This window comes from Ceratotherium simum, chromosome 14 (genome assembly GCF_057802395.1).
Source record: "Ceratotherium simum simum isolate JZ-2026a chromosome 14, ASM5780239v1, whole genome shotgun sequence".
NCBI classification, from domain to species: Eukaryota; Metazoa; Chordata; class Mammalia; order Perissodactyla; family Rhinocerotidae; genus Ceratotherium; species Ceratotherium simum.
This window is the reverse complement of record NC_141913.1, coordinates 172,074-199,852: the sequence shown is the minus strand read 5'-3', so window position 1 is coordinate 199,852 and position 27,779 is coordinate 172,074. Positions and strand designations below refer to the sequence as shown.

The following is a 27,779-nucleotide window of genomic DNA, read 5'->3' as shown; positions in this document are numbered from 1 at the left end:
ATTTTTCATTGGATATCTCATTCAGTCTATCACTAGCCTTTTAGAAGCTTGGCACATCTTAAGAAAGATTTGCCTTGTATGGCCATAAGAAAACCACAGAAGATAATAAGTTCTTTGTTCTTCTTTTCCCCCAATATAAAGTCTTGGAAATTACTACGTAAAGTACGGAATGTAACATTCAAGTCACATAACAATGCCTGCCATTGAATTTTCTTTCAGTAAATGTGCACATGTTCCCCTTCCTGATCAATTCACCAGAACAAATGTCGATTTTGGGAATGGTGCAGTGGGGTATCCCGCAGTGTTCTCTAGAACTTTTAGGATTTGCATGCTTAATTCTCCTATTTAGATGAACTTGTACTTCACCTGAGGCTTTGACTTAGTTCAGTAACTGGTTGTCTCTTCCTACAGAGTGAATTAAGTTTGAAAAAGTTAAAATTAAAAAGTTACTCTTATGAGGCAGATTGTGCTGCCAAAATTATTCAGTCTCCCTAAATGTTTCTTTGAGGGAGATTTTTCTTAAACATTTATGTTAAGGTCAGGATGAGAGTTCTTCACTCTTGGAGTTACTGAATCTGGATTAGTGTGGACTGTGGAAGTTCTCCCCCAGCACTGGTTGACTGCTGTGGTGCTGTTCATCCAGGGTACTCTTTTAATTTCAGGTTTAGTTTTAATCAGCTCTTGCGCTATTTCCATTTTTATATCACCCTTTTATACAAACACCTCAGATTACTTTCAGCATTTCTGTAACTCACAGATGCAGAAAAACCTAATCCAGCACACACATTCTGAAAGGATTTGTAGGGAAAGTAACATGTGGAGAAAGGTCAGTGGAGGTACACCTATTTTCACATCTAGATGGTGTCACTGTTTGAACCAAAGAGCAAAATAAGATGAAAAGAAAAATCAACAGGCTATATCAAGGTAGGCTAAATAACATGTTCATGCTTTATAGTACATAAAGGCAAAATTTTAAATATAATAAGTAAGGTCATAATATATGGGTGCAGTATAATGAATTTTCTCTGTCTTACTAGAAAACTGTCAATTATGTGATAGATGAAAAATATTTTATTTAGATCACATACAAAGAATCTGAGAGAGTAATTAAACCATAAATAATTTTTTTTACTCTTCCTAGGTTTTTCTAAAGAGGTAACCAAGTAAATGTTGTGTGATTGAAACCTGCAAGAAGGTTTCAAATTAAACCAAATAGCTGTGAATTTATAAACACCAACATCCATAAGTTCATTTGTAGATTGATTATTTGGAACTCAGTAGACATTTTCCCATAGAAAGACTGTTTTAGTGGTAATTAGACAAAGCCTGTTTCATCCAGGACACATTTGAAGTGTGGATAAACTATAGTATTTTAATTACACTGAATTGCCATCTTTTGCATTGCTGCTATGAACCTTTGCCTTCGGGGTCCTCTCTCTGGGGTCTGTTGAGTGAGCTAGGAGTTCACAGATAGGCCCAATAGAACATTCTCTGGCATTGTAAGATGGGGAGAAACAGAGCTCTGATGGCAGAAACAGGGACTTCCTGCACTCAGAGTGGAGACTTCAGGAGTCGACCATAACTACCCATAACTTTGTCTCTCTCTCCATACAGAAAATCAGTGTTCTAAATTAGGGAGCCAGGGAAAATTTCCTTCCCCGTTAATTTGTAAATAGGGCTGTTAATAAGTCCAGGCTTAATGATATGAGAATATTCCATGGTAGAAAACATTATCATCTATTCTGTTGATCTGCAACTTTGGAGTAACTGCTTCAACTTCATAAAAATAAAACTGTAGCCAAATGTTTTGCAGATCATCAAGACCTCTACAGGAAAAAATGTTTATTCATCTTCATAACGAGGGCATGCCAGATTATTCTTTTCTGAGGGATTATACAGAAACGGTCCTGGAAACTTTTCACTTTAGCAACTGTCATTTAATTAATTTCAGACACTGTATAATGTTGGCAAGGAAAATACTCCTAATATTCAAAACACTCATACTTGATATAGTGTAATTGAATTAAAGTACCTCTGTCAAAACTAAATCCACTTGTAGGATATGAATGTTTGTCCCAGGGTGCCCTCCCTGGGATATGACCCTTAGGGAAAATTAAAGTAATGTATTTTTACATAAATATTAATAATAATAGCTAACATTTATAATGTGCTTACTGTGTGCTGGGCACAATTGGAAGAGCTTAACATATTGGATTCTCAAGCAACATCATGGTTATGACTAAGACACCGAGGCCTTGAAGGACAACTTACACCACAGCCAGCAGATTCCAGAGCCAGGTTTAAACTCAGCTCTGAACACCTAGGCTGCGCAGCTTGTATATAATTAAATATATAATTATTCTGTATACTACCAGCTTCAACTTTCCACATAAGCATAATGGTATCTGGATACAAATGCCACAATCTGTTACCCATTTCCAAGTTTTCATTAGGCTCATTTCTGCTGCCCATTTGGAAGGGTCTTATAATGGTTCCCCTAGGCATTAGAGATTTCTCTACATTTTTGCAAAGCTCTGTTCCCAGTGCTTTAGGCCCCAGGTTCCATTAATCCTGCATATTTGTTGCACTGTTTTGTTTTTGCATTGATTAAAAGAAGCTCGACCATTATATGATAAATTTTTTTTTTTTGAAAACAGGGAATTATGTTTATAGGGTATTATGCTAAGTGAAGTAAGTCAGATAGAGAAAGCAAAATACCATATGATTTCACTCATATGGAAGATAAAACAACAACAATAACAACCAAACACATAGACACAGAGGACAGATTGGTAGTTACCAGAGGGGAAGGGGGAAGGGAGGAGGGTGAAAGGGGTAAAGGGGCACACGTGTACAGTGACAGATAGCAACTAGACTTCTGATGGTGAACACAATGAAGTCTACACAGAAGGTGAAATATGATAATATACACCAGAAATTTATATGATGTTATGAACCAATGTGACCTCAATAAAACCAAAAACAAACAAATATATCACAGTGTATTCATTCAAAAGAATGCTGGGTTCGGGCCGGCCCCGTGGCTTAGCGGTTAAGTGCGTGCGCTCCGCTGCTGGCGGCCCGGGTTCGGATCCCGGGCGAGCACCGACACACCGCTTCTCCGGCCATGCTGAGGCTGCGTCCCACATACAGCAACTAGAATGGATGTGCAACTACGACATACAACTATCTACCGGGGCTTTGGAGGAAAAATAAATAATAAATAAAATCTTTAAAAAAAAAAAAAAAAAAGAATGCTGGGTTCTTGGAGACAAGAGAGATACTCAAGGAGGTACCTCTATGCAGATAAGTACAGTTCTATCATTTACCTGGTTATGACCTTGAGCAAGTTACCTAACCTCACATCTGTAAAATGGGTATAATAGATTTAGGGGCTTTCTGAATCTTAAGTGATGGGGTGTGTGTAAAGTGCTTATAGAGTGCCTGGCAGATAGTAAGCACTCAATAAACGATAGTTATTCTTGTGAGTGGAGATGGTTCTGTTGCTCAAAATCTTTTTGGAACTATTTTTTGAACTTCCTTCTATACTAGCTCATTAAACGATTCTAAGAGTTCTGTTGAATTTGTTTGTAGTTAAAACTCAAGGTTTTGATTTCTTTTTTTTTTTTGATGCCCAACGGCTCTGACCCAGTTGACACGCTTATTCATTAGCCTGGTGCTACATCATTTTGTCTACTTCAAAAAACCAATCCGTCTTCAACGACATGAGTATTTGTAGTTTTTGAAGTGATTCCCAAATAAAGAAGCATGTGCTCTTGAGAGAACTTCTCAAATAAGTACTTTAAAAATGCTTTGAGCAATGGCTGCAAGACTGGAAAAAAACATATTAGGACCAGCACACATGTTAATATATGTTCTTATGTGTTTATTTAAAAATATGAGGAGTGTTATCTCTGGGCACGTGCAATTTGCAGCACTTACCCCCTTTCCACTGGGCTACATAATCAAGTCAGCAGTTCCAGCAGATTAGCTATCAAGGGCTCCTGGCTGCTTCTTCCCAGTTCCTCTGAAGTGGATTTGTAAATCCAACACACCTCCCCAGGGTCGAGAGCCATCTTCCTTCACTTTGTCAAATGGGCTGGTTCTTCAAGGGCACCCCTGCTCAGTGTCTGCATCTCTGAGTCCGCCGAGGTGAAAAGGAGGGAGGGAGACCTTAGGGATCTCTGGGCTGCCCTGGCTACGGCAGAGTAGCCATGTGGTATTCTCGTGAGCCACCGTCATAACTGTTAACACACCATTATGTGACGCTTACAGCTTACTAAGTACTTTTAACATCAATTATTTCATTTAATCCTCTCGATGATACTTGAAGCAAGTTTAGTCACTCAGTTTAGAAATGAGAAAGCAGATAAAAAGAGGTGAAGCAACGTAGCCCAAGCCAAGGGTAGGTGGCTGGTGCCTGGAGGAGCTGGTGGGCTGACTCCAGGCCTCATGTTCTGCCCACCATGAGGGGCCATGAGCAGACAAAGGGACTCTTTGTCTGTCAGGCTTTCCCTCAGTCCATCCCTGATCGCCGGACAAATGTCTCTTATTTTTCTGCCCTTTAATTTCTCTAACAGGATTAATCACTGGCGTGCAGAGCGCAAATGTGAATCAGTAGTGAGGTTCAGAGGCTGATGCTCTGAACTGAGGAATAGTCATGTCATTTTCCCTCCTTTCGGGGCAGCATTTCAGATGCCCAAGTTCCTATTCCAGCCGCACTGCTAGGAAAAATGGCAAGGTTTTGGTTTCTGCTTAGTCCTTTTTTGCAAATTATATGAATAAATATTTGAGTTTCCATTGTGAGCCTTACTTAAGTGTCCAAGATCCAAAACGCCTTGTTGATTTTGGGTCTATTTGTTTGCTTTTTCCTTTGTATCCAGCACACCAAACCATTATGGATTGTACCATTTCCAATAATGAGAGTCCATCAATGTTTATTTATCCTAAATGTCACTGAGGGTCTCCTACGTGCCAGGCAGTGTGCTAACTGGGGACACAGTGGTGAGCAGAAGCACCCCTGGTCACCCACTGGGACTTGCATCAGGGAAGGGAGAGAGCAGCTCATCAGATAATAACACACAGTGCATGGGTGCAGTGGTAGCAATGCTGGAAAGCGGAGGGACTGGGGCTGCCAGGGCCCTTAGTGAGGATATGTGATCTGGTTAGGGAAGTTGAAAAAGAGGAATGGAAAGGTGGCCAGTCTGCAGAGTGGAGGAAGGGGGCATGAGTCAGGAGCCCAGAGAGAACTCAGGGCATTGAGGCTTAGCAAGTGTTGTCTGTGCCCTGAGACAGGGCAATGGGAATGTTCCAAGCAGGGGGCCACAGCATCACCCTGATGTCTCTGAGAGCTAACTTGTGTGGTGAGAGCTTGGATTAGAGACCTGAGAAAAGGCTATTACAGGATGGAGGGCGGGAGGGGGAGATGTGGACAGATCCAGGAGATTAAGGTAAAATGCAAAGAACTTGGTAATAGATCCGGTAGAGGGGTTGAGGGAGAGTAAGTAAGGTACCAGGATGACGCCTGGGTCTCTAACTTGTATGACTGGGGATTGGAGGTGGTGTTCACGAAGCTCTCTCGGACCTCGTGCTAGGAGCTTTCTTCAGTTATTTTTTAGGGTTAATGTGTCATGCTACTCATACTGGAAAATACAAATATGAGGAAGAGGTACCTGCCTCCCTCACAAAAGTTGCAATCTAGAGAGGGAGTGGTTAAGATATTCTGTTTCTTAAAATGTGTTTGAAGTCTGGCAGTTGCATACAGCTGGCACTGGTAATACACAGACACTCCTTCTGCAGGGTCACTAGGACTGGAGAGCTGTAGAACTTGCGTCCCTGGTGGAGGAAGAGGCTGGGAAGTAGGAGATGTTCTCAGCAGAGGAAGGAATGACCTGAGGACCTTTGAAAAGGCACCGTGAATAACTGAATGAAACCTTAATGTGGACCAAATGGAAAAACACAGTATAGACTTCAAGCTGTAAATGATAGAATCTGAAACTCATCTTTCCTGGGCATGCCAAGTGCAATCAAAAGAAGTGAGCCATTTATTGGGAGCAAGTGGGTTGAGAGTGACTTGTGAAGACGGAGGGTGGATTTCAACTTCTTTTCCTCCAACAGCCTCTTAAAAGTATTCACTGCCTGATCATTGCTAAATCTTTATAACTATCACATGGCAACCGTTGATACGAAAAATAATATTAGCCTGGACATTTCTGCTTCAGTTGATCTGACATCTTCCAGTGCAGTGGTCATTTCCATTGTCTGTGAGGATGAGTAGACAGTCCTACTTGGATCCTGTCAGATTTTCTTTTGTCCTGCCAAGATAAAACCGACCCTGATGTGACAATATGACTCAGTGCCTTTGGGGAGGGGTGGCTTTACCATTCTTTCCTTTCATCTCTGAGGATGTGGTGGGAGACGCACACTGCTGGTGTTAACCATGTTGGTTCAGGGGTGAGAATGGGGAGCCTTTTATGGTGGTTGGGATATTCTGGCAAATCATGGAGCTGGAGGAGGTATGCTGCATATAACTATGCACACATTTTTTTTTCATATGTCCACTGTTGTTTCTTATATTTAGTTTCTTCCTTCTGAATCTCTTCCTTCTGGTGTCTAATCCCAATCCTGGGCAACCTAAAACTCTTCAGTTCTGTACTTTCTATCCCTCTAATCACTCTGCTCCCCGGAGTCTCATATTTTATAATTCCTGCTGCTTTCTTCTCTCATTCAGCTAACACGTGTTGAACACCTTCCCTATGCCAGGTGCTATTCTAGGTAGCTGGGACACCCAGCAAATAGGACCCCAGAACCTCTGCCTTTGTGGGACTTACATCTAGAATGGCAGGGGACAGACAATAAACATAATAAATAAGGAAATGATAGGTATGTTAGGTGATAAGGAAAAAAAAAGTCTAGTAGGATAAGGGGGTAGAAATGCTGGAGTGGCGGCCTGGTCACAGTTTTTGATAAGGTTAACAGGGTAGGACTCTCTGAGAAGGTGCCGTGTGAGCAGACTTGAAGGAGGTGACGGTGTTGGTGTAACAGAAAAGCCGAAGATGAGGTTTGCCTGGCTTCTCTGAGGAAGTTCAAGGAGGCCTGAGTGAGCACGGCGGGGAGTCTGGTTGGTAGATGTGGTCGGATCAGGTCGGATCGGGTCGGAGGGCATGAAGGGGATGATGCGGGTCCGATAGGCCTTTGGGGGCTTTGAACACGTGAGTGACATCATCTGGCTTGTTGTATTAGGATCGCAATATCTTCTGTTTGGAGAATGACTATAAAGGTCCCAGGGTGGCAGAAGAGAGAAATGTGATGAGGCTGTTGCAGGAACCCAGGTGAGGGATGGTGATGGCTTGCGCCAGAGTGCTAGCAGTGGGTATGGTGAGAAGTGGTCGGGTTCTGGATATGTTTTAAAGGTAGAGCCACTAGGATTTACCAGTGGATTTCAGCATTCCCCTTTGGCCTTTTTCTCAGACTCTAAATAGTAGTAAGAATGCTCTTAGTAAAATAGATACATATCTATGCATGGATTCCATTTGTGTGGTATAGTTCTTTAAATTTAATATTCTCTTTTCCATAGAGGAAATTCCAACTGAACATATGGAATGCTGTGGGGACAAGTTAGCGTTGCGGTTAAGAGCACAGTTTCCAAAATGAAATTGCCTGTTCCCCGTACTTCCCAAATGTGTGACCAGGGACGAGGTGCTTAGCTGCTCAGTGGCCTCAGTTTTATCATCTCTAAAATGCAATCCTCAGAGTTCTTGCCGCATAGGATTATGAGGAATAAAGAGATAATATGCATAGAAAACACTTAAAACAGTGAGTGGCACATAGAGGCGCTAAATAAAAGTTAGCAATAATTATCATCATTTGATTAGCATTTGCCTGAAGTTCTTTCAGCAGCCTCTTAGACTGCTGCCAGCCTGAGGACCCTGTCGACATTGGTGCTCTGAGACGCTTCTCAGAGGACCTCTTCTGTTCTCTAATGTCCACGGTAGCAGGAACAGCCATTCCTTAACTCAGTGCTTCTCTGCATTCATAGCTAAGGCACTGTTTTCTCATTGCAATACATTATTAGACTGTAAAATTACTGTTTTTGAAAGTCAAAAAACAACTGAATATTGGCAGTTTCATGAAATTTAACCGAATACGTGTGTGCTGTATACACATCTATAATTGACTGTCTAGTTAGAGGCCTTACAGATCCAGCTCGGGAGTCAGATCGCCCAGGTTTGTGTCCTGGCTCTTCTGCTCACAGCCACGTAACCTTGGGCACACTATGGAACCTCCTTCTGCCGCACTTCCCCCTCCCGTAAAACGGAGTAATCATAGCATCTATCTCACAAGGTTCTTGTAATGGTGAAACGAAGTTTTCTCATACAGTAGCTCATAAAACAGTTCCTTGCACAAAGTAAATGCTCATTAAATTTTGGCTCTTAGTAAAAGCAGTGATCCCTGGGCCGGGCACCATGATACAGAATCCCACAGCCTGAATACCCCTTGGGGAGCACTGCCAGATCAAATTCATAAGATGTTAAGATTATATTTATTTAGACGTGATTCCCTATTAGACCTCTGTAACTACATGCTGGAACCTTCTATTATTCATCACCTAAAATAATCATGAGTGCTCAAGTGTATTTTCTCTACTTCACACAGGAACTTGGAATAAAATCATGAATGATATTTTTTCTTTGGGGTGTTTGAAGAGTTGTTGAAATTCTATTCATGATATTTAGTGTGTTATGAGTTCTTTATGCCTGTTGTTAAATATGCCAGGATTTATTTACACATTACTATGAAATGGGCAGCCAGCTACAGTAAAGGTTTTCTGTAAAGAGTGTGAGTATCAACAAAGCTGATGGCAGGCACTGCCAAGGAAACTGAACGTGTGCTCAAAAAACAGCTGGCTTCACAGCGGATAATGGGTACATGCATGTTTAATCCAGTGGCTTCTATCAAGTACTTCAGGTAATTTTTAAAAGATATAAATAGGTGGTTGCTATTAATATTTATTTTTATGGTATTCTTCTTTTGAGGAATTCTTAACACTCAATTTAATTTTGTGGTTTAGTCTTCTTTTAGTTCTGTTTCTCAACTCTGCCCACTCATAAAAATCACTTGGGGAATATTAAAAAATATTGATGCCTGGGCTTCACTTCCCAGAAGTTCTGATCTAATTAGTTTGGGTAGATCTTAAGCATCAGTATTAAAAAATTTTTTTTTTCTTTCTTTCTTTCTTTTTTTTTTTTTTTTTGTGAGGAAGATCGGCCATGAGCTAACATCTGGCCTGTTGCCAATCCTCCTCCTTTTTTGGTGAGGTAGATTGGCTTTGAGCTAAGATCTGTGCCCATCTTCCTCTATTTTTGCATGTGGGACGCCACCACAGCAGGGCTTGACGGGCAGTGCCTCTGCCTGGGATTCAAACCTGCGAACCCCGGGCCGCCAAAGCAGAGCATGCAAACTTAACCACTACGCCACAGGGCCAGCCCTAAAATTATTATTATTTTTTTGTGTGTGTGAGGAAGATCAGCCCTGAGCTAACATTCATGCCAATTTTCCACTTTTCACTGAGGAAGACTGGCCCTGGGCTAACATCTATGTTCATCTTCCTCCACTTTATATGGGAGGCCGCCACAGCATGGCCTGACAAGTGGTGCATCTGTGTGTGCCTGGGATCCGAACCCAGGCCGCCAGCAGCGGAGCACATGCACTTAACCGCTACGCCACAGGGCTGGCCCCCTAAAATTATTTTTTAATTTAAACTTTTTATTATGAAATATTTCAAATGTACACAAAGTAGAGAGAATTATAATAATAAGCTCACATGTATCTATCACCCAGACATGATAATGAACTTCAGTTGCTATTTTTTAAGTTCCCTTAAGTGATTCTTTTAATGTACAGCCATGGTTGAGAACCACTGCACTACTCTAATGAAACAGAAAATGGAAGGAATATTTCAATGGATATCGATATCAAGAGAAACTGAAATTTGCTCAAGGCCACACAACAATTTTAAGACATCATCTAGTACTGTGTTCATCAAGCCATAAGGGTGTTCATGAACATGTAGGTAAACATGTAAATAATGCCTGCTTGATTTTGTTAAACAGTGGAATAATTTGAGAATGGGCATTGGAACACCTGGGGAAAATTCAGAAAAAGGCTTAGAAGTATACTGGTTTCCCATTCAGAATCTTTATACCTTGACTCAAACAACAAAACCTGGCTTATAGGTAAAGAAAGGTCTGAGAATGCGTGGGACAAGTAGATTAGAGTTCATGGGTCAGAGAAGACATGTGGGAGGGGAGAAGGTGGTAGAAATTGTCTTCAGATTTATGGAGAAAAAGCACTGGACCATGACAGATTAATCTCAATCTATAATGGAGAAGTTTTGTAAGCTAGTCAATGACACGTAAATATATATATATCAGTATATCTTAATGAAGTCAACATTTGAGTTGCTACTTCAACAGTGAAGAATTATGGGCAAGCTCTGGTTCCTGGGTGGCAAACACTTGGAAAACAATTTGATCTCAGAGTTGGACAGGACTTTAAACATGGTCTTGCCCAAGTGCCCACCTGATAGAGGAATCTCTTGTGATGCATTACTGACAGATGTCGGCGGGTATCCTTTGGAACATTCTAGTTGGAGAGCCCACTGCTCATAAGATAGCCTGGTCCATATCAGAATGGCAATCCTCTCTTATTGAGCTGAAATCTTATTCTTTAACATCTATTTAACAAAAGAAAATATTTCTGATGCCCCCCTTGTCTTAAATTATTTTTTTTACTTAAATATATACAGATGTAAAGCTAGATTTAAATTTGTCATGCTTATAGATCTCATGAACTATAAAATCAAAAGAACCTTACAAATTTATATGAAAAATACAAGACATACAATAAAATTAACAACATATTAATTTAATGGGATTAATAATATTGTTTTTCTAAAACAAAATTCCTCAGGCTCTGCTTAAGGGTAGAAAGCTGTAGCCTCTGGTCAATTTCTTTAAATAACTTGGTTCACTAGTTTTCACTAATCAGTGCAGGGGATGCCTGTTTGCATACATATGTTATACCAAAAGGTATTAGTAATCTAAAATCTCTCGGGGCCGGCCCGGTGGCGCAAGCAGTTAGGTGCACGCGATCCGCTGTGGCGGCCCGGGGGTTCGCCGGTTCAGATCCCAGGCGCACACCAACGCACTGCTTGGCAAGCCATCCTGTGGTGGTGTCCCATATAAAGTGGAGGAAGATGGGCACAGATGTTAGCCCAGGACCCGTTTTCCTCAGGCAAAAAAAAGAGGAGGATTGGCAGATGTTAGCACAGGGCTGATCTTCTTCACAGAAATAAATAAATAAATAAAATCTCTCTCTGCTGGGTTTGGGATAGTCAAATCTCAAACTGAACCAAAACTGCCAGCAATTAGTTCTCCATTTCCCACTTTTATGAGACATCCCTTGGCAACTTTGTAAAGATGTTTTGTGCACTTGGAAATTAAGGTCAGAGTTGTAGTGTTATTGCAATCTTCAATAAATGGGCATCTAATCCAATTATTGCTGGAATTGGGTACAGAACAATCTTTCATTGTTGTTTATTACTATACTTACTGCTAACGAACTGCTGTTGCAAACTGATGCATCCAACGGCCGGATCCCAGCAATAACTCTTCTTGCGAAACTTGTGCTGACTGCCGGAGTGGAGCTCCTTTAGTTCAGCTCACTTCTGTGGCTGGAGGAGGCTGTTCTCTCACCACTCTGTGCCAACTTCTATGAAACGTCTGTCTGAATAATACTCCAGTTTTGTCACCTGTACGACTGTTGTGGTATACTCATCACTGAGGTCAGTGGCTCTCACAAGGTGGTTGTGAATCACCTGAGGAGCCTGTTACAAGTGCCTGCTCTCTGGACCCCATGCCAGAGGCTCTGATTTACTTATTCTGGGGCTGGATCCAAGAATCTACATTGTTAACAAGCACTCTGAGTGATTCTGATATAAATGGCGTGAATACTTTTATCACTCTCCAAGATTATTGTTCACACAGAAATATAAAACTTAAACTCTTCACAAACAACCTGGATTGAAAAACTCGGGCATCCTTCTCAGATTTGTATCATCTGCAGATGAGCCTGTCTTGGACGTTGTGACAAGTCCCTGATGAACATCTTGAACAGGAAAGAGTCAATAGCAGAGGCTTTCTTTAAAATGGCTTTGACTTATTAAACACCAGATTTACTTCAAGGGACACAGATATTCTAGATGATGTTTTCATTGATTCCCAGAACATTCTGGAGTGGAATCACGTTTTCAGGTTATATCCACACTGTTAAAGTTTGCATGTACAGTGAGGCAACTGGACATGGAAAAAAAGTGCTGGAAAACAGGAATCAAATTAAGCAGCAAAGCTGACATTTTTCTTGGTGTAGTTATAGTTGCACATTTCTTAGTTTACAAAGTTAAGTATGGCATGTTTGCCTAAAGAGGGGAACATAAACCTGAAGATAGTCAACAAGTTAATAAACCAGACATCTGAATATGTCTTTTTATCTATTTTTTTCTTCCTCAGTTAATTCTTGCTGATAGAAGGAAATATAACATCTGGTTAGGATTATTTACAAGTTTACAGGAGACTGAGAGGCTTGCTGGCATTTATTTTATGTCTTTTGGGGGGAAAGTGATTAAGATGTTAAGTGTCTAGGCATAACCCAATAGTGATCATCTGTTTGGGATATCAGTGTGGTCTCCAATAGAGAATAGCTTGGCAGTTTAATTTAGTAATATTACAGATTACCAACTTCCATTTTTTATATTTTGCCATTATATATAAAATACCCAAATATAAAACATTCTTAATGGATTTTTATTTTTACTTAAGGGGAGGAGAATAGAATTATTGAGCATTTGAACTTCATAAAAAACTGAGGATTAGAATAACCCTTAAAATTTTATTGTTAGAAATTATTCTGTTTAAAAGTTCTGAGATTTATTTGTAAAATTTACTAAAAATGGATACGTAAAAAATAATTTAATAAGGGTATATTTTAATACAATGAAACTTACATAAAATGTATTCGTCCCACCTTTCTGACTGATATTTTTGCAAGAGTGTAAAGAGAGAAAGGAGGCAAATATGGAATTTTGATGAATAGAAATGATTTTTTAAAATGACATGTTAGCATGTCTAAACTTGTTTCTTCTCATATGTACATATTTTTGTACACTTTGTGCTGCATTTGTACTCAGTTTTTTTTTTTAATTTCATTTTGCATCTGTGCTCTGCATGTATACAGGCCCCTGAAATGACAGATACAAACCCGGAATGAAGACAGCATCTGGAAGCCTTAAGGAACTGTAAACTTGACACTATTCTTAGAACCTAGAAACAAACAAATTTTCTATTTCAGAAGAATAAGCCCTGTATTTCTCTTATTTATAGTCCCTGGTAACACTGTGGCTGGACATCGTGTCCTGATTTCAAGGACTTGATATGCAATTCAGGTGCCTGACATTATCCTGAGCATAAAATAAGCCCCAACCAGTTACTGCAAGTGTTGTTAACATTTTACTAAGGCAGCATTAAGAAACAGTCAACCTAAAGGATTGAAGAATATGGAGGATATTTTTAAATATCACAGTGCTTTATGTAAGGGTAGTCTGAGATTGTCAAAGAGGGCAGATGAATGTTGCATGCCTATTAGAGTAGCCGCACTGGTAAGGTTTGGTCAAGCTTCAATATTCTTCCAGTCCTCGTGCTGGAGGGCAAAGTTCTGAAGGGTTCACTGGACAGATCCTGCATCGTTTCTTCCTGGAGTCTTTTTGACGAGGCTGACAATATGACCGTAACACAGCCTGCCAGCTCTGCCCTTGCCTTGGCTAACAGGTTGGAGGTTCCATTGCTCTTCAGGGAGCAGAGTACCAGTGAGGACCAGTGAGTCAGTATGCTGTTGACACATGTGGTTGGATGGAGGCTCGTGGGGGGTCCTGTCTCTACAGTTGAGATGAAGTTACACACATACTTACTTGAAGTTAGCTGTGCCCCTTTTCTCTGTACCATAGTTTCAATTCTGGATGGCTTGCTGGCTTTCAGTGATGTATCTTGTATACAGTAGAGCAATTTCAGGAAGCTGATAAATAAGATCAGTCTTGTAGGGTAAGCCTTAGTATGGTGGCAGAGAAGAGAATGGGCATCCTGAGATCTAGGCTGGAGTCTCATGTTTCCTGGATTATTTCAGTATTTGCCACGTGGACATATTAAACCAGGAATCTGAGTTCTCATGTCAAATCTGCACTAACTCTGGGACTGTGTGAAGGGCATTCCCTGGACTCAAGAATGACTTTTCTGTAACTTACTGGAAAAGCACCTTGAGGGGTTTTACACCAACAAGAATAAAGAATTTTCTGGGGGTATAGTGGCTTTCTTTTTGGTGGCGAGAGGGATGCAGGGAAAAGTGAGTCGTGAAAGAAAGCAAATCCAACTGTAATGGTGTCATGACGTTCCTTCCACTTTCTTTGTTCCTGCCCTGCTCTTTTCCATGTGGAGGAGCTCACCATTCTACTTCCTGATAAGAGTTAAACAGGGTTTTTCATTATTGCTTTTACTCAGCAGGTATCAAGATGTGATAATGTCTTTTTATCTTATGGAACCCGAGTATTTTTGAAGCATAAGGAATTTTGGAAATAGTTCCTTATTTTATACATGAGGAAACTGAACCCTCAAAGTAAAATGATGACTTAGTTCATTATTCAACATCCATTCATTAATTTAGCAAAAATGTTCAGTGTTTGGCTTGCAGTGGACCCAGGGAGGCACTGTGGGGAGACAAGAGATGACTAAGAGGGGCTCCTGCATGATATTAACAAGGAAGGAGTTTTTTACAGAGAGGCAAGCAAGTTACTGAGGGAGTTCTGTGCTGCTCATGAGCTTTTGTTTGGTATTTCTTTTTCTCCATATCTGTGCTAGGGAAAACAAAAAGGAATAGCAGAGAGCCGTGGTCAAGCCCAAAGGGTTTCACAGTAATTGCTTCCCAGATTTACTATTAAACTGTGAAGCAGTGTGGCTTTTACTCCAAATTTTGAATTCATGGAATATTATGATAATTATCTGGGTACTTCTAACTTTTAAAAAATACTATTTAGTATTCTAACATTTTCTCCCAAGAAAATAGACATTCATACACTATTGCTGATTTTCTCCATCTCCAGAAAGATTAAGATTCATGAATCAGGAAGAAAACAGTTTGCTTTCAATTAAAAAAAAAACCGCAAAAATACAGCAATAAAGTGAATGAAAATATGAAACCTCTGTCTCAAATGATAATGCCAGCTCAGTTTGTTGTAAACAGTACAGTTTGTTCAAGTCCACTTTTAAAGGAGAGTGCTTCCGTGTGCACAAACAAGGAAAATCAATCCTTTCTCCATTCACAGATCTTATCTGCAACACACACAGCCATGTATGTACAAATGTGACATATGTGTATACGCCTCTAACACTCATGTGGCCCTGACAGGACATCAATACAGGTAATCCCCAAACATATCATCCAGTATTTGAACTATCACTCTGGTACTTGGAACAGTGCCATAGTCACTTCCTATTAGCTCCTGGTAGTTATCCATTCTGGTCTTTGCCGTGTCACCAGATTATTTTTCCTGTAACATGATGCAAGTCACATTTTCTCGCTCAAAATTTCCCAAAGCTGCACATCTTCTACAGAATACAGGTTTGTAAACTCCATAGCAACATAGTAGCCATAATTTTACAACCTTCTCTCCCATGCAACTCAAAAATGCCCTCTCCTCCTTTCTATTGCCTTTTTCCCTGTCCTAGAAATCCAGACCAAGTCGCACCACCTCCAGAGGCCTCAGGACAGACCAGGCCCACTAACGTCTGCCACAGGCATTTTTCTGCATCACATCCTTGGCATCCCAAGAGTGAATGCAATATTTTTGTGAATCCATTTTTCCCTCCCTAAACGAGCTGGTGAACTCCTGGAAGGGTGACTAGGAGTATCTGGAGAAGGCTTTAAACGTTTTAATCAATACACCTTGGTTACTTCCTTAGAGCTTGGATGTTGTGAGATGACCAAGAATAATTTCTTTTGCCTACAAATCAGAGTGTGCGCCCCTTCCTCTCCATTTCAGTAGAAAGCTTTATCAATAACTTTCCTGTTAGGCTGGGACCAGGGAGCTTAGGAGACCACCTGTAACTGTGGACATTTATGGTGGGGAGGGGGGAGGTGGTGGGGACGAGGGGGCTGCGCAAAGATAAGAAACCTCCCTCAAGCTGTAATTCAACGTCTTCTCTATCCATTTAATATTTCTTGAGCACCTACCCTGTGCAAGACGCCACCAATTTGAATTTTTTTCTTTCAAGAAGAAAAAAATGACTGCAGTCCCTAAGCCAATAAATAACTCACCTGAAGGTCAGGAACACTCTCCCTCAACTCTCACGAGGATGTCTGGGCGGGGGGAGAAAGGGATGGCGACCCGGGCAGTATTCTAAGTGGAATCCAAAGGCTAACGCGGTGGGCAAGCGCCTCGAGGCGTTTCCCCAGCCTGACCGCGCGCAGGGCGGGGGCGGCCGTTCCACGTCGCCGTGCCGGAGTGCGCGGCGCCCCCTCCCCCGCAGCCGGGAGGCGCAGGCAGGGCCGGGGTGCTCCGCGCCGGCCCTGGGCGTGCGCCCGCCGCAGCTCCGCAGAGGGCGGGAGCCTGCTCTGCGCTCGTGCCCACACGAGCCTCCTGCGCACGGCGGCGACCGGCCCGGCCCTGCCCGGCGAGGTAACTGTTCCGCCTGCGGAGCTGGGGGCCGAGGGGTCTCCCGGGGGCGAGGCGCTGACGCGCGGCCTCAGCCCCGGCCCCCCGCCCGCCGAGACCCGCGCCCGCCTTCCGCGCTGCGGCATTGGCTGGGCCGGCGCGCGGAGCCGAGCCCCGGCCTGGGCCTCCGCGGACCCCGCGCCGGGAGGGGCGATTCGGTCCCGCGTCCCTTCTCTGTCGATTTGCTTCAACCCCCGCTCGGGACGCCGTGTTTTAAGTGACCCCTTGGGGTGGGGGTGGGGGCGAGGGCGAGGCGGGCTGAGCGGGGCGGGCGCGGCCGGCCGGCGGGAGGCCGCGCGGGGAGGGCTCGCCCGGTCAGGTGCGCTCGGCACAAAGCATCGCCGCTGCGGCCGGGCCGGGCTTTCTGTCCCTGGTCTCCTCCGTCAGCTGGGGCAGCGCCGCCGACGGCCGCGGGGCGGGGGCGTCCTGAGGAGGCTGCCCGGCGCCGGCACCTGCGGGCCCTCCGCTGCGCCTCGGCCGGCTGTACCCGGGGCCCGCCGGGCCGCGAGCCGCCTCGGCGGCTGTCTTCGAGGGCGGCTCTGCGGCAGGGGGGAGGCCCGGGCTTCGGACCGCTGGAGTCGTGGTCTCGGGCCCGTTCTTTGCGGGTATTTCCGGGCTCCTGCCGTGGGGGCTTGCTTTCTCGGATTTCCCCTCTAATCTCGCCCTACTTCTTTCCCTCCTCCTCTCTCCTCCACCCCCGCCAAGTTCATGGCTTCTGCAATGCGGCGGGTGTGGTTACCTAGTTAATTGTAATGTGGTCCTTTGCAGTGGGAGTGTTCTTTCCTTTTCGGTTTTTATATTTACCGATCTAAGGTTTTCTAGGGTTTTCTCCTCCAGTTGCAGCCCAGGGTTCCAGTTGGGAAGAGATTGTTTTAGAACAAATAGAAAGATAAAGAAAACGTTCGGTATTACTTAGGCGTGGAGGCTGGGTTGAGAAATTCCGAGAGGGCAGGCAGTCCTGGTAATGCAGTGCTTCCATTACGAGTTTAAGTTGGTGTTGCAGCCTTCTTACATTAGTCTTGAGGAATCGCTTTCGCGGATAGCCGGCCTCTTTTTCTGGCCCCTTTTAGGCTCTGAGGCGCCGGGTGTGTTGGGGTTTCTCTTGGTAGCATTATCTTTCCCAGTAGAAGAGTCATCACACCAAGTGCCAAAAACATTTTTTTTGAATTTTACAATGATTTTTAAAGTGTAAAGGAAACAAAAGTGATAAAATTCTACTTATATCTGGGAGCCCTGGACGTAGCACCACTTACAGCAAATTAAGCCGAAAAGCCCTATTAAAAAAGGGAGCACATACAGCTTGAGTGCACTCTGGGGAATGGGAGGTGATTTATATGTTGGATCAGACTGTTTTTTTAAACAAATGCATGTTAATTTTGGTATCAAACTTTTAAAACTTTAGTTGGAATAACAAAGTTATTGCAAGAGGAAAAAAATTCTAAATTGAGAAGCGTGGCTTCAATTTGTTAATTTCAGAAGGCATTGAGGAAAATAAAATACTAAATACTGTCTCATTTGCATTATGGTTTTCTGATGGTTTAGAAAAGCAAAATATCAGATGCCCAAGTTACTGCATAAAGTTTATCTAGCTAATACACTTTAGCCAAATACTTTTGCAAAACAGAACATGTTGTTTTGTGAATGGTTTATCAGCAACAAGAAGAGTAGCCACTTTAATTTAATTGATAAACCCCTTTTAGGGAAGGATTGAGAAGAGATAGGTCAAAGGTCAGTATCCCAGTGAAATATTTACATCTAATTTGTAAGTCATTTCTTCTGCATGAACGCAATGTGAGTTAAAAGCAGTTTTTGTCAATTCTCGTAGTGCTTGGATTTGGCCAACTTTGAATTGTGTTGAAGTGGGAGATGGGGTTTTTTTTTTTTTACTTGATCAGATGCTATTTTATATATACGTTGGTTTTTAAAAACTGTTTAGTCAAATGCGTTAAGGGGCCACCCAGGCAGAAGAGAAGCAACCCTTCATGTACTGAGAAATGTGATAGTGTCATTATTTTGTGAATCCTTTCTGGATTTATTGTATGTTGGATTAAGCACGGCAGGAACTTACTGTCCAAGGTATTTTCTTTCATGTTGTAAAATACGTATCCATCTTTTAAGTTATTGCTTTAAAAAAAAGTCTTAAAATCCACAAATCAGAATTCATGGCCTCTCCAGTAAATGAGAACTCCAAGAGCAGGCTGAAAAGTAAATACACGTTTCTTTTCTGTGAGAATTTGGATATAATGAAGAGAGAGGTTTCTTAAGTCCTCTACTACCCTGGTTATCTTTAGTTCCCATAGTCTCTTCCGAGTACCCAACGACAGTTTTCCTCTGAAAGCCAGCTTTATTATGGAATATAGACTTAATATTGAAAACCATGAGTCAAGTTTATCTTTAGCACCATTTCATTTAGAGCAATCTTTAATGGTGCAGTTGCTGCATCTATTTCTTTCAAAAGGCTAGCCAGCTGCCAGTTTGTTGGGAATTACCAGACACTACTAGAGGATTCTGCTGTCATTTGATGTGCCTTGGCTGCAAAGAATTATGTGCTCAAGAAGTGAGAACGGGAACAGTGAAGTCATTGCCCTGCCTGGTGCTGTGACATCACTATGGCTCAAAGGAAAGAAGGGTGGGGCAGGCGCAACCAGCTAGCATCTTGCTAGCTTTGACTTCGCCTGATGAATGAACGAGACTCTCCTTTCTCAAGTTGGACTGCGCCATAAGGTATTGTCTGCAGAATTGAAAGGTAGACATGAATACAAGACTGCATGGGAAAGTGTGTTTCGTAGATCAAGGAAGAGAAGTTTTTTGTGAAATAGTAGAAATCATTGAATATTTCTTTTATTGAGGAAAATACTGTAATGTTTAAAAAGGGCCATTTAAAAAGTTATCTAATGAACAAGAGTAATGAGTCTATATTTTTAGTTATGCATAGAGTCAATACATTTTTTACTATTCTTTGTGCTAAAATAGCATTCTTGCTAAATTCTTAGTTTAAATTATTCGTGTTGTCTTTTAAAAGTAGGTGGTGTCTATATAGTTTATTTTCTGGATAGGCAGTGTTCTTTCTGATTTATTTTTAAGTGATGTGATTGCAGTTGGCAATTGGAAAGAATGGAAAAAGCTAGAGATTTCACTAGTTTAAAGGTATCTGCAGTGATTTGGGGTAATTGATCACCATTTAAGTTTTGTTTTATTTGAAAATTATTTTATAGTTTAGCATTTTAATCCTAACTTAGACTTATAGTGCAGAGATGATGACAGACATGTTTCACCCAAATTAGTATTACATAAATTATAAGAGGAAGTCTGAAATTCTGACACTATAAAGTTTATTTCATGTTTTGATTTCTGAATTTAATGTGATATGAAACATAAAGAAATGAAGAACCACAGAATAGCTGCAGATGTACTTTGTCTTTTCTGTCCCTCCTTGGTAAGATGACTGTCATTTTTTCATGAGTGTGTTATGTAGTGTAGAGGAGGTCTACTCAGTTCGTACTTAACTGTATAGCTATTCCAGAACACATTTCTAAAGCAAAGGGAAGAAAAAACATGGGAGGAATGACATAAGTAGAGAAGCTGAAATTAGGTACCAGAACTGCAGATCGCTTGGGGAGATGTCTTTGGTACTGCATTTTTAGACCTCACGATGACTGGTTAAATTGCACACTTTAGAACTGTAAGCTTCTATTAGCACCAAACCCCTAATTCTTTTGTAATTTGCAGTACAGAGAAAAAGCTGACAACTTAATTTTTAGATTGCTGATATTTTGATACATTGTTCTTATAGCCCTTCCTTACGTACTTAATAAAAAGAAAGAAAAAAGGGAAAAAGAAAAAGCAGAAAGGTCTCTATTAGATCTAGAAAACAGATGTGCTATTTGACCTGCCTGGTGTATTTATTTTTCTCTCCAGTTATACTGAGTGAGTGCTTGATGTGGGTAGGAACTTATTTCTCTTGAAGTTTCAACCCCAAACCAAGTACAGGTCTAAACACTTATAGTGTTGGGTAAATATTTACGGGAATTGAATAAAAAACGAGGCCATTTGTGACTTAACGCTTTACTACAAAAAATCTTTGAAAAGGCTTAAAAAGCACTGCTACTTTATTTAAAAATGAGAATTACTGGACTCATGTGTGCACTCATAATTTTTAATGGCATGATCCTCTTCATAACAGGATTGCTACTCTGTCCATAGCTCATATTAGGTGGGTTCTGGAGGTTTTGCCATAGCAGAGAAGAGAATACCGCAGGTGCCGAGCGAAAAAAGAATGGCTTCTTTGAGGGATGATCTGCAGGCGGCCTGCTTCCGTTCCTGGCAGCTCTAATTGGTGTCATGGAGGACATCAGTGTAGGGGGTCCACTCTAGAGAGGAGAGGAATCAGATGGGAGTGTGATAGAAGCTGAAGATGGCTAAGCCTGGGCGATGATATTAATCCTGACATTGAACTAAAGAGAGAAAACTATTTTCTGTTGTAGATCTTTCTTCTTTGGTCATTTTTATACATGTAGTGTTTACATTCTCAAACAGTGAGTTTCTGTGTGTTTTATTCAGACCCCAAATTTCATCATTTCTAAAACAAAATTATTTTTTTTCACATTTTAACACGTTTGCAATTGGGATATGTCTTACAGTTGCTCTCAGCCATGTGGCAGAGAGAAAGCTGGTAACTTAATTCATTGATTGGGAGCATGCATCAAAAATTGGAGATTGGGTGTCAGCTGATTGGAAAAAAATCTTGGAGACAATAACGGAGCAGTTGTAAGAAACAGTGCATCACTAGTGAAGATGTGTAGAAGATGGTATTGTGTGGAAAAGCAGAGACCACAGTAACTGAGGTGGCACACAATTCAAAAGAATTGGATTCTGACCGAGTGAAGAATTTTTAGAAATACGTTGGCCAGTTTATTTTGTTTCTGTTTTATTTATGTATGCATAGAATACCTAAATAAATCTAAGAGTTCTTTAAACAACCAGAGAAGAGAAATTCCAGTGTGTGAGTCGTAGCTTCATTGGCAGAGTGCTGCATAACATGTTATTTCTTACAATTAATGGTGTCATGAATTTTATGAAATACAGTTTATGACTTGGCTATGCAAAATTTTTAAAAAATGTTTATGATGTTCATTGCTTATTTACGTGGCCCATTCTGTGTATTAGTAATAATATTTCTTATGTGCATCCCTTTATAAGAAAGATCAATTGAGTGGTCTTCATTTTCCATTTTGACTTTTCCGTTTTGGTGTTTGGGAGATGATTGGACTATGACAGACATTAGTCATTAAGAATGCGTTCCAGATAGGACATTCCAGGAGTTAGGAGGTCTAAATGTAGCTGGAATGTCGTCTTTACCATGGGGAGTAGAAGGGATGAGTCTAAGGATGGAGTGTGGGGCCTGATTGTGGAAGGTTTCTGGATGTGAGACTAAGGGATATTTTGGACTTTGCTAGGTAGTGAGGTGCCATTGCAGGTAGTTGAGTTGGGAAGAAGAATGTTTATCTGGTGATAAATGTAGGCTGTATTGGAAGAATAAAGGGTCTGGATGGAAACAGATGGTCTTTTGTTAATGGACTAAACCAGAAATTTTCAGAATTGAATGTAATGATTTTTCATCTCAATGATTGATATTTTGGCAACTCTCCATATGAGTTTTTTGTGGTCATAGTTAGCTGAAGATTAAATACTACTTTTGGACTGTTCGGGGTGGAAAATGAGATATACAGAAGATAGAAAGATCTTCATTCTTATTTATTCTTCCAATTAAAACATGTTTTTTATTTCAGATATTAAAAATAATGCATGCTCGCTTTAAAATATCTTCTAACAATACTGAAAAGCAAAAAGAAGAAATCTCATTATCTAGAGAGAGCTGTTAATATTTCTGGCAAACATCCTTCCGAAGCTGCCTCTCTGAAGGTGTAATATCCTGTAGAGGGTATTGGAATCGCACAGACCTGGATCGGCCTCCCAGTCTTGCTCTTTAATCGCTGTGTGACATGGGTCGAATCTCTTAACTTTCTTGAGTCTGTTTGCTTATTTGTGAGATGGCCATAATGCTTAGATCTCAAGGATATGAGGATTAAATGATCTGACACATGCGTGGCACTGAACGTAGTACCTGGGTTGTCCTAAGTGCCTAGTGAATAGCAGTAGCTTTATTTTGGACAGGTTACTGGATTTCTGTGGGCGAGGTCCCCCAGCTATGAAATGGTGATGATGATGCCTCCCTCAAGGTTGAAGTGAGCCCTCAATATTCCAGGACATCTAGAGAGCAGTGTGTAGTGAGGGTGGGCACATAGAAATTGTCTTCCCATGTCAGCTGGTAGTGTTGTTTGCCTACTTTGCTCATTCATAGGGACCTGTGTTAGGAATTGTGAGCCTCCAAAGGTAAATTCTCAAGGGGAGTGTGGGGTTTTGTAACATTCTGCCACAAACTCCATAATCCAAAAGATGACCCTCAAGGAGAATATAGAATTTTGTCAAATTTGAAACTCCAAATAACAATAATGGAGGTTTGCAAAGAATTAGCCACAGTGGCTTCCAAATTTTCATGGGCAACAGAATCATCTGGGGAATTTGTTAAAAAGTAATTTCCAGGGACCCATCCACAGTTCTCATTTAATAGATCAGGAGCTGGGTCCAGGCATCTGTATGTCCAACAGATACTTCAGCGGATTCTGATAGAGTGGTCCCTGGGCCACATTTTGAGATAGCTGCCTTAAGGAATCTTATCTCAATGACTTTCCAGCTTACTGGCTATTGCCTGGTAAATGTTTAATCTGGAATGGCAGTACACTGTAAGTAAATAGTGCTAATGTTTGAAAGATTGCTGAGCACAGAGGGAAGAGCCCGCCTGGGTGTCAATATGGCTGGTCTGTCACTTACCACTTTTGCGGCCCTAGGAAATTATGTAAGATTTAAAAGGTTAAGGAAGTAGGATTAGGGTTAATTTTCTTATCTGTTAACTAGAGATGCGAGTAGTTGTGTAGCATAATAGTCAGGAATATTAAATGAGTATCTAAATTAAAATATGCGGCTCTTAATGTGTCGTCATTTGGGGTTAGTTTTCTTTCCTTATGGTTGATGATAGAAAAATGGAGTAAAATCAGTGAAGAAGAGATGCTTCTGTGAGTACATGTGATTCTGCTGACCAAAACTATACTGAGGTATTTGGGTCTTACAGATATTCTCAGGATATTATGAAGTTCTTAACTTATGTATGTGAAAATTAAAGTGATTAAAAGCTTTGTTTTCTTTATAGATGTTACTGTTCTTAGTGATAGGATATAAATAGTAAATGGTCATATTATATTATTATGTCTGTTAATTAGCTTTTTCCCCTAAACTCATATCCAAGAAGGACACACATCTCACATAGGCTGCATGTAGGGGCAATAAAACAAAACAGTCACTTGTATTTCACACTTAAATTGCATTGATTTCTTAGGATCCAAACGAAAAGTCAAGAGGGAGCTTCTAGTCTTTGGAACTACTGCAGTACAACCTAAGGATCTTAAGAAGCTTTTCTGACAGCATGGCCTTGTCTGGGTAGAGAGAGCCTGCAAGCCAGAAGAGTTGTTTAACCATCTTCAGACATTGACTTTTCTCCCTCTCTTTGCAACGGGTATCATGAGACGTACACTTTGGAGTCACTTCTAAGAGTGCTTTAACATTAAAACAATATATGTAAAAGGTAAAAAGTGGGATCAAATATTAGTGAATTTCATAATGTCTTTTTCTACTCAGTTTCCAGTGCAATGTTCCTCTGAAACATTTATTGGTTTTCTCAGTTTACTGTCATCCCTGTTATTCCTACTTGCTTTTATGTAAGAGTTGGCTTTCACCTTGGTGATATCCTTGTCTGTGACTTCTCTTGGCTAGAATTATAAAACTGGTCATATTAGTTAGTGTACTGGAGAGCCTGTGTTGCTGGTCAGATCAAGGACAGCCCCCTAGGGAGGCATCTGCCCCTGCCCCGCCTGATTTCCATCCTCCCTATCTCAGTGAATGCTTTCTTGTCCCCCAAGAGGAACCCATGTCTTCTCCACTCAAGCCAGCTTGCGTCCGAGTTCTCTCTTCTCCAGATGGCACTGGTTCAAGTGTCTCCCGGCCTGAAGAAGCGGGCAAAACGAAACATACCAGCCCCATCTGTCTACTCAGCTTCCTTCTCAAGCTTATTGCCAGTGTTTCTTCTCAGCTGCTTGGCCATGAGCCAGACTTCTTTGAAATTATGATTTGTCCAGGCAGGATGCTCATTTGGCAACAGTGATAGTTAATTTTAAAGATTTTGTTTATTTTATTTTTTCCCCCCAAAGCCCCAGTGGATAGTTGTGTGTCGTAGCTGCACATCCTTCTAGCTGCTGTATGTGGGACTCGGCCTCAGGATGAACGGAGAAGTGGTGCCTCGATGCGCACCCGGGATCCGAACCCGGGCCACCAGCATCGCAGCGCGCACACTTAACCACCAAGCCACAGGGCCGGCCCAGTGATAGTTAATTTTAAAAGACTCAGTCACATATACCAAAATACACATTTAAACTGAAAAGACTAGTGACCCCTGTCAAGACATGACACTTTGAGCCTTGATAAAGTTTTGTTACTTCATTCATTCCTTTATCCATTTATTTGTTTGTTCTACAAATACTTATGGAATGCTTCTTATGACCCTGGTACTGTGTTTGGTGCTAGGATCACAGTGGTGAACAGGACAAACCGGCCCTCTGCTCTCCTGGGCCCTGTATTTTAAGCAGGGGGACAGGCAATAAACCTGGTTTCAGATGGGGATGAATGCACTGAAGCCAGACCAGGTCACAGTGACTATGGGTTTAGAGGACTACTTTAGATACTATCATTTGGGGATATTTAACATTTCACAAAGTCCTTCCTTCTTGTTTGCACCCCTTCTCTGCAAGTGTGCTATCAATTCTAGATTGTGAGTGGTACCGCACAGGGACCACATCTTTGATCCTGTTTGTGTCTCTGGGGCTGGTACAGTGCCTTACACTGTCATGTTAACTGCTGAATAAATAGCTGTTACTCTTGCCACTCCTCTCTCTTGTACCTTAACTTTCTTGTGATATTATTTTTACTTAGAATATACGTTCTCTTCTTTCTCGTTTAATTTCTTGTACTATCCCACTCAGATGTGGACTTATCTTGAATGTAGTGAAGCTTGTACTTAAGTTGAGTTCATAATTTTATAATCTTTTTCTTAAAGAAGGTTCCCCAAATTGTAAAAGCTTCAGTGCTTACAAACCCTACTTCTGCCTCTGCTCCCACCTCACGTTAAACTGCCCCTCTTCTGAATTCTGACTGCAGCTCCGGTGACCAGAGTCCAGAACCTTGACTGTTTCTGAACTCATCTTCTTGTGGAGTATCTCATGGGTGCACACAAGAGACACGTCCAAAGGCTTGATTTATTTGTGACTTGACTACAAGTCCCCAGACTTCTCAGAGATGTAAATTCATATGTAAATGTAAAAGAACAACAACCCCTTTCTTCTTCCTATGGAATTATTGTGACGATCAAGTGGCGTAATTGATCTGAAAGCACTTTTTGAGCTGTGAAGATGCATATGATAACAATCGATAGTATTTGTAAGGAGTTAAGATGGCACACATTAGGGGAAGGAACATCTTTGATTTCTTACATGCTCTGCCCCCACAGTTCTGTGCCCTCATTCATTCTCCTAACAGGGGAGTATTTCCAGAGTGCTCATTAGGTGCCAGCACTGTGCAGGTATCTGCGATAGAGTGGTGAACAAAAGGAACAGCACTCTCTGGGCAGCCTGTCACCCAGGGCCCAGGCATAAGAAGTTGCTTGTTTGGCACTCACAATCTGCTGACAAGTGCTGTGACGGGGAACTGGGGCACTAGATGAGACGAGGGAAGTTCACCTCCCAGACTTGGACGTGTGGTTATGTAGGAGGAGGGGTGGTGATGTCTAACCTAAGACCTGAATGATGACCAAGAGTTGGTGTACAGTGGAGAAAGGGAGGGCCTGAAATGGTCTTGAGTCGGCTACAGGGAGGGTGCTTGAGGTATCTGAGCAGCATGTACAAAGCCCAAGGGGAGAGAGGGAGCTTAGTCGCTTGAAGGAGTTGAAAGAAATTGCATACAGGTAAGGAGTGAGATTGGATCCAGGGACAGGGTGAGAAGATGAGATGAGCTTTGGAGGCAGCTGGGGTCAGAGTTCAGGGCCCTGTGAGCCATGCCGTCCTGGGAGTGAGGTGGAGCTGGTGAAGGGCTTTACCTTGTTGGGTGATATGGTCAAATGTGATTTTTAGAAAAGTTAATACGGCTCTTGTGGTAATCTAGGGAATTTAATTTTTGAGAGGCAATATATCAATTGTTAAAATTACTGTTTTTGAGTCATTTTTTTGAGTAAATGAATGAATCAGTAAACTCATTAATAAATCCTGACTCCACAGCAGTCTAGCTTTATAACTTCGGGAAATGCTTGACCTTAAAAACTTCGCTTTCTTTTTCCGTGAAATAAAAATACTCACATTTCACAATATATCAATCCTTACAGCAACCCTGTGTGTAAGTCCTTGACCCACAGTAAGTAGGCAGTAACTAGTAGCAATATTACTGTCCAGGGGGGAGTTAAGGGTGGTCTGAACTAAGGAAGTGGTAGTAGAGATGGAGGGAAGGGAATCATTTGAAAAATGTTTAGGAGGTGGAATTTTGAGGCTTAGTGGTGTGTTGCGTTTGGGAGGTGAGAGAGAGGGACTTACTGCCCCCTGAGCTTACTTCCACTGGGGGAGACCCGAGGTGATGGTGGGGTTCGTGATGGTGGTGTTGATCAGGAGTGGGACCTGAGGTTCCTGCGGGACATTCAAGAAGACACGTGCAGGCACCTTTAGGCAGGAGTGCACAAACCAGAGAGGTCCTGCTTCAAGATCAAGACGTGAACTCGTTAAAGTCGATGCTCCTTAGAGCTGTGGGAGGTGAG

General features: G+C 41.7%; 1 protein-coding gene across 16 annotated transcripts in view; it reads left to right on the top strand.

Moving 5' to 3' along the window:
• The window catches only part of EPB41L3 (erythrocyte membrane protein band 4.1 like 3), a 237,465-nt gene that overhangs the window by 82,503 nt on the left and 127,183 nt on the right, over window positions 1–27,779 (top strand). Inside the window, exon 1 of one of the 16 annotated variants that reach the window (XM_087438867.1) lies at window positions 16,683–16,780. The exons of the other annotated variants lie outside the window; for them this stretch is intronic. The gene's annotated coding sequence lies outside the window, so the exon portion shown is untranslated. Of the gene's footprint in view, window positions 1–16,682; window positions 16,781–27,779 lie in introns of those variants that run through there. 16 annotated transcript variants of the gene reach the window in all.